Raw genomic sequence first — 6,819 nt, 5'->3', positions numbered from 1 at the left:
CTGCCTATGTCCCCAGGGTGAGCTGCGGCCACCCCCCTCACCTCTCCAGGAGATTCTTCAAGACAAGCAGTCTCATCCAGATCTCATCAAACATGAACTATTGTTTTTCTTCATCAAGTGTCCAAAAGCTCTCTCTCCTTGCCCTCTGTGTATGGGGACCAGTTTTGGATTTCACCAGAGGAACTCCCAAGTTTGCAAACCAACAGTGACTACAGTTAATAATACTGGCTTGTATATTGAAAGTCGCTAAGAGAGTAAATCTTGAAAGTTCTCATAGCAAGAAAAAAAAATTTGTAAGTATGTATGGTGATGGATGCTAATTAGACTTACTGTGGTGATCATTTCACAATATCTACAAATATGGAGTCATTATGCGTTTCTTTTTTTTTTTTTGGCCACACCACGTGGCATGTGGGATCCTAGTTCCCTGACCAGGGATCGAACCAGCATCCCCCACACTGGAAGCACAGAGTCTTAACCACTGGACCACCAGGGAAGTCCCGGAGTCTTTATGGTGTATTCCTGAAACTAACATAATGTTATAGGTCAATTACATATCAATTAAAATAATAATTTTTTAAAGTAATAATAATAAAAAAGAATAGACTCATGGATAAATGTAAGACCAGACACTATAAAACTCTTAGAGGAAAACATAGGAAGAACACTCTTTGACATAAATCACAGCAAGATCTTTTTTGATCCACCTCCTAGAGTAATGGAAATAAACAAATGGAACATAATGAAGCTAAAAGCTTTTGCAAAGCAAAGGAAACTGCAAACAAGATGAAAAGACAACCCTCAGAATGGGAGAAAATATTTGCAAACGAATCAACGGACAAAGGATTAATCTCCAAAATATATAAACAGCTCATGCAGCTCAATATTAAAAAGACAAACAACCCAATCCAAAAATGGGCAGAAGACCTAAATAGACATTTCTCCAAAGAAGACATACAGATGGCCAAGAAGCACATGAAAAGATGCTCAACATCACTAATTATTAGAGAAATGCAAATCAAAACTACAATGAGGTATCACCTCACACCAGTTAGAATAGGCATCATCAGAAAATCTACAAACAACAAATGCTGGAGAGGGTGTGGAGAAAGGGAACCCTCTTGCACTGTTGGTGGGAATGTAAATTGATACAGCCACTATGGAGAATAGTATGGAGGTTCCTTAAAAAACTAAAAATAGAATTACCATATGATGCAGCAATCCCACTACTGGGCATATACCCAGAGAAAACCATAATTCAAAAAGACACATGCACCCCAATGTTCATTGCAGCACTATTTACAATAGCCAGGTCATGGAAGCAACCTAAATGCCCCTCAACAGACAAATGGATAAAGAAGATGTGGTACATATATGCAACGGAATATTACTCAGCCATAAAAAGGAACGAAATTGGGTCATTTGTAGAGACGTGATGGATCTAGAGACTGTCATACAGAGTGAAGTAAGTCAGAAAGAGAAATCAAATACCGTATATTAATGCATGTATGTGGAACCTAGAAAAATGGTACAGATGAACCAGTTTGCAGGGCAGAAGTTGAGATGCAGATGTAGAGAGCAAACGTATGGACACCAAGGGGGGAAAGCCGCGGGGAGGTGGGGATGGTGGTGTGATGAACTGAGCAATTGGAATTGACATGTATACACTGATGTGTATAAAATTCATGACTAATAAGAACCTGCTGTATAAAAAAGTAAATAAAATAAAATTCAAAAATTCAAAAAAAAAAAAAACTAATACTAAACTTTCTTTGGGTTACTTGTATGGAAATATGTTAATATAAATGTTTCAGACATTACATGAAATTCCTAAAAGTCTTGTATGTTCTGGTATAATATTATAAGTCATAATTGTAGTTATTATTTTAAAATGTATATCTCAGAAATAACTAAATTTCCTTGTCAATTGCATTATTATGAACTTTCATCACATCTTTAACCGTGGTCATTTCTAAGTCTTTTGTCATTTACAAGTCTTTGTCATTTAGAGACAGCTCTGGGTGTACTCTGATGCTTTTGCAAAAATGTTCCTATAAAAGAGTTTCACCTTCAAGGAATTCATGGAAAAGACTGACAAGTACAGGTTTCTGGTAACTGACTATACTGCTGAACTGAATGAATAAGCATTTTCAGAACTCTAATGGAAAACTGATGAATTCATAAAAGTGCTAACAAAAGATCAAGATGAAAAAAAATTAATTACATGGGACTGAGTGAACTGATGAGGATGATGGTAATTTTTGTGACTTTCTGTTTGAATAAAAATAAATAAATAAATAAGTAAAACAGCAAAATAAAAAAAACGTACTTAATTTTTTTAATTCATTAAGTTTAAATGCCAAAGTTTCGAAAAAATACCATGAAATATATCTTTCCCACCTTTATCTTTCACAACAGATAACCAGTTACTAGTTTCTTGCATCTCCTTTAAGAGATTGTTAATGCATTTACAAGATAATACAAATACATAGTATCTCCCTCCTTTTTTATAGAAATGGTATCTACTATTAACACTGCTTGCCATCTTGCTTTTTTTCAAACAGCAATATGTCTTGGAGAGATTTCCATATCACTTCTTTCCATATCACACAAAGATATTTCTCATTCTTTTCTATAGCTATATAGTATTCCACTATGGTGTCTTACAATTTATTCAACTAGGGCCTTGTTGATAGACATTTAACTTTTCAGATTTTTGTTCTTTCTTTCAAACACTGCTTCAATGAAAAACCTTGTATACACATCATTTTGCACACCTGCAACTAAAACTGTAGAATAAATTCCTATGCTGAGTCAAAGGGTATATACATATGGGATTTTGGTAGACACTGCTAAATTGCCCTCATTAGGAATTGTTCCAATTTATATATGCTGGTAATGTATGATAATTCCTATTTACCCATATTCATGCCTATTCTAAGAGTTTTCAATCATTTGGTTTTTTACCCATCCAGTAAGTAATAAAAGGTATCTGAGTGACTCAATTAGAATTAATTTTATTATGAATGAGGATGAGTACCTTTCCATATGTTTAAAAGACATTTATATTTAGTTTCCATTTGTACTTTTCTATTGTCAATAGTCATTTCATTATTGTTTTGTAGGAGCTTTTAATATGTTATATCCAACACCTTTTTTTTAATATAAGTTTATTTACTTATTTATTTGGCTGCATTGGGTCTTAGTTGCTGCACATGGGCTTTCTCTAGTTGTGGCAAGCAGGAGCTACTCCTTGTTGCGGTGCACGGGCTTCTCATTGCGGTGGCTTCTCTTGTTGCGTAGCATGGGCTCTAGGCACGCGGGCTTTATTAGTTGTGGCGCATGGGCTTCGTTGCTCCGAGGCATGTGGGATCTCCCCGGACCAGGGCTCGAACCCGTGTCCCCTGCATTGGCAGGTGGATTCTTAAACACTGCGTCACCAGGGAAGTCCCCCAACACCTTTTTAAAAGTCAGGTTTGGGCTTCCCTGGTGGCGCGGTGGTTGAGAATCTGCCTGCCAATGCAGGGGACGTGGGTTCGAGCCCTGGTCTGGGAGGATCCCACATGCCGCGGAGCAACTGGGCCCGTGAGCCACAATTACTGAGCCTGCGCGTCTGGAGCCTGTGCTCTGCAACAAGAGAGGCCGCGATAATGAGAGGCCTGCCCACCGCGATGAAGAGTGGCCCCCGCTTGCCACAACTAGAGAAAGCCCTCGCACACAAACGAAGACCCAACACAGCCATAAATAAATAAATAAATAAATAAATAAATAAATAAATAAATAAATAAATAAATAAATAAATAAATAAATAAATAAATAAATAAATAAATAAATAAATAAATAAAAGTCAGGTTTACTGAAGTATAAATTACACACAATAAGGTTCACCTTTTAGTGGAGCTGCTCCTTTTATGTGGAAGGCTTTCCAGCTGGGGGTTTGTAGTACTTGGTGCTTTGAAGTACATATTTGAATAAATCAGGTTCATCCATTGCAGTAAGGGAGTTACTGGGAGGGGCTTACACTCAGGCAGAGATTTTGAAGGTCTCAGATGTACAGGCAGTGTGTTCAACGGAAAGAGCGTAAGCACTGGACTCTATCGGGATTCAGCTCCTGTCTTTGCCATGTATTAAGCAGGTATTTTGTTCAGATCACATCACCTTTTTGGGTATCGGTTTCCTTATTACCAAAAAATCCTCAAAATCAAATCCCATCAGATAATATAACGAAAGCACACTGTTTATTGGTGACAGAGACTAGGTGCTTTAGTAAATGTTCGCTTCCCCTTTCTCCAGTAAAAGCCACGTCACTAAAAACAACATGCCTGGGGACAGCAGAATGGGGTGTGTGTATATGTGTGTGTGTGTGTGTGTGTGTGTGTGTGTGTGTGCGCGCGCGCGCGCACGCGTCTCATTCTGAACCACGACCTCAGGTCCTGCTGGAGTATTAAGCCACAAAGAGGCCACTTATGTTTCTGTTTCCAGCTTTCCAGTTTGCCCCCCCCCTAGAGTCAGACTGAAAGCTTCCTGTGCCAATAAAATGGGCTCACAGGGAAAATATCATATTTGTCTAAGAGAAGACATTCTAAGAGTGAGTAATGACTCTTTTTTATTTTTTTAATTTTTATTTGTTTTTAACATCTTTATTAGAGTATAATAACCCTTTTTTAATAAGGAGCTACTCAAAACCACCCCGACAAACCTGTTCTTCTGCCTTGGTGATTAGTGGCTGACCCAGCTTCCTCCTGATACCATGGCCTGTTGGTCCAACAGCCTTCAATTAATGAAGAGGTTCAAAAAAAGAACTTGCTCCTCAGGCCCTAGAACTTTGGGCTTCTCTATTCCCAACACTGAACCCTTTGTTTTCTGTGAGGGAGGCAAGACAATCACAACAGAACTAATAAATAATTATTCCTCGTCACTTGGCCAGGCAAAAATGGATGGGGTCTGCTGACATCCCGTTAAGTGCCAGGTGGGCACCCTCATTATGGTCCTAGTGTTGTTCTCACTTGCCCAGGTTAGGTGGTGAAAGCCTCGTCTCCAGTCATTGGCCTTGGAAAACAGGAGCTCCGCCACCTCCCAGTTGATTTCACCTGCAGGGTAGAATGGGCTAAATGTTGGGTGAGGTCCTCAGGAACTCCCCTTGCTCTCACCAGCCACAGCCATGAGTTCCCAGCCATAGCTGTGTTTACACCCTTCTGGGGGGCCTGGCGTGAACTTCCACAACTGGGGCCCTATGTTCTGCTGTTGTTTCCAAACAAAAGATCAAATTTTATTGCAGCCAATTAAGCAGACTGTGCTCTTTTCCCCTTGGGGGCCTGGTGTGCAATGGCTGCAAACAGCAGCCTCCTTGGTAGTGCACGCAGCCTGTTGCCCTTATGGGTTGCCCTAAGGGGCCTTGGAGACAGCCCTTTCCAGTGGACATTCATGACTGGCATGCTGTCCCCAGTCTAGGCTCCAGACGGGTATGTGCGGTGCCTTTGGAAAGCCTTAGGGCACAGTGGCCAGGGTCCACATTGGCAAGTCATAATGTCCATCCGCACCAAGCTACTGAACAAGGAGCATGTGACTGAGGCCCTCAGCAGGGCCAAGTTCAAGTTCCCTGGCTGCCAGAAGATCCACATCTCCAAGAAGTGGGGATTTACTAAGTTTAAAATGGATGAATTTGAAAACATCCCAGATGGCTGTGGGGTCACATACATCCCTAATCGTGGTCCTCTGGACCCTAATCGTGGTCCTCTGGATAACTGGCGGCCCCTGCACTCATGAGAGCCTTGGCGCTGTCCCCTCCTTACTTGTGCCCACCAATAAATCCTACTTTCCTGTCCAAAAAAAAAGAAAGATCAAGTTTTAGCTTTCTGAGTCCACGTCACTGTAGTGAGGTCTCAGTTTAAAAAGAAGTTAGGGGGCGAGGTCACAATGATAGATCCTCCCCAGTGAGACATCTGTGGAAGTACAGCTCAGAGAGCAGAGGAAAGTCCACCTCCAGGTTTCAGTCTTTCCCCTGAATTTCAGAGCCCTGAGGTCTGGGACTGGAACTAAGAATTATGGATTCTGAAGTGTACCTAATAGAAGACTCAGCAGCCAATGATGGCTGCAAAATATAAATCTCTAATTGGAAGCGAGAGGGAAAATGCCTCTAATTCCATAGCTCACCTCTTGTGTGGTTCTGAAGTGGCCCGGAAGGATTTCTGGATGTGGAATTCAAGAGATCTGGGTTTTTAGTACCAATTCTTATTACTGACAGTGCCAACACTACCCATCAGTTACTGTGTGGTTACCATGTACTAAGTGCTTTATGAAAATTATCTCATTCACTCCTCACAGCCACAAACCTATGAAGTAGGCACTATTACTGTCCCCATTTTACAGATGAGGAAGCGAAGACACAGAGAGGTTAAGCAACTTCCCCAAGGTCAAAGCAATAGGCACTTTGGATCTAGAAGCTGTGTTCATTATCACTACACGATACTACTTCTTCATGAATATACATATACCATATAATGCTATAATTATTTGTTGAAATCTTATCTCCTACACGAAACTTGATGGTGGGCACAGTGTGTTATTTATTTTCCCATTGACAGTGGCCAACATTGACCTGAACACCAAGTGGGTGCTCAGTAAATGTTTGTTGAATAAATATTGAATAACTGAATATTACCTACTGTTCCTTAGCACTGGGGAAAGCAATGGAAAAGACGTGAGGGGAGGTGTAGGATGCTAAGGCACTAAGAACTCTAGTCCTCTGGTAGTGAAAATGGAAATTACCACCTCAAATTGGCATTTTCTTTGAGTTGGGCTTTGCAAACTGGGCTAGAT

The 6,819-nt window shown here is 40.5% G+C and overlaps 1 non-coding gene across 1 annotated transcript; it reads left to right on the top strand.

Moving 5' to 3' along the window:
• The first annotated feature begins 5,272 nt into the window (after nucleotides 1-5,272).
• On the top strand, nucleotides 5,273-5,407 carry LOC133095812 (small nucleolar RNA SNORA70). Its single transcript, XR_009701675.1, has one exon. It is a non-coding gene; the product is annotated as a small nucleolar RNA SNORA70 (small nucleolar RNA).
• Nucleotides 5,408-6,819: the final 1,412 nt, after the last annotated feature.

The sequence above is a fragment of the Eubalaena glacialis genome, chromosome 7 (assembly GCF_028564815.1).
Source record: "Eubalaena glacialis isolate mEubGla1 chromosome 7, mEubGla1.1.hap2.+ XY, whole genome shotgun sequence".
In the NCBI taxonomy this organism is placed as follows: domain Eukaryota; kingdom Metazoa; phylum Chordata; class Mammalia; order Artiodactyla; family Balaenidae; genus Eubalaena; species Eubalaena glacialis.
This window is presented reverse-complemented; position numbering and strand designations above follow the sequence as displayed.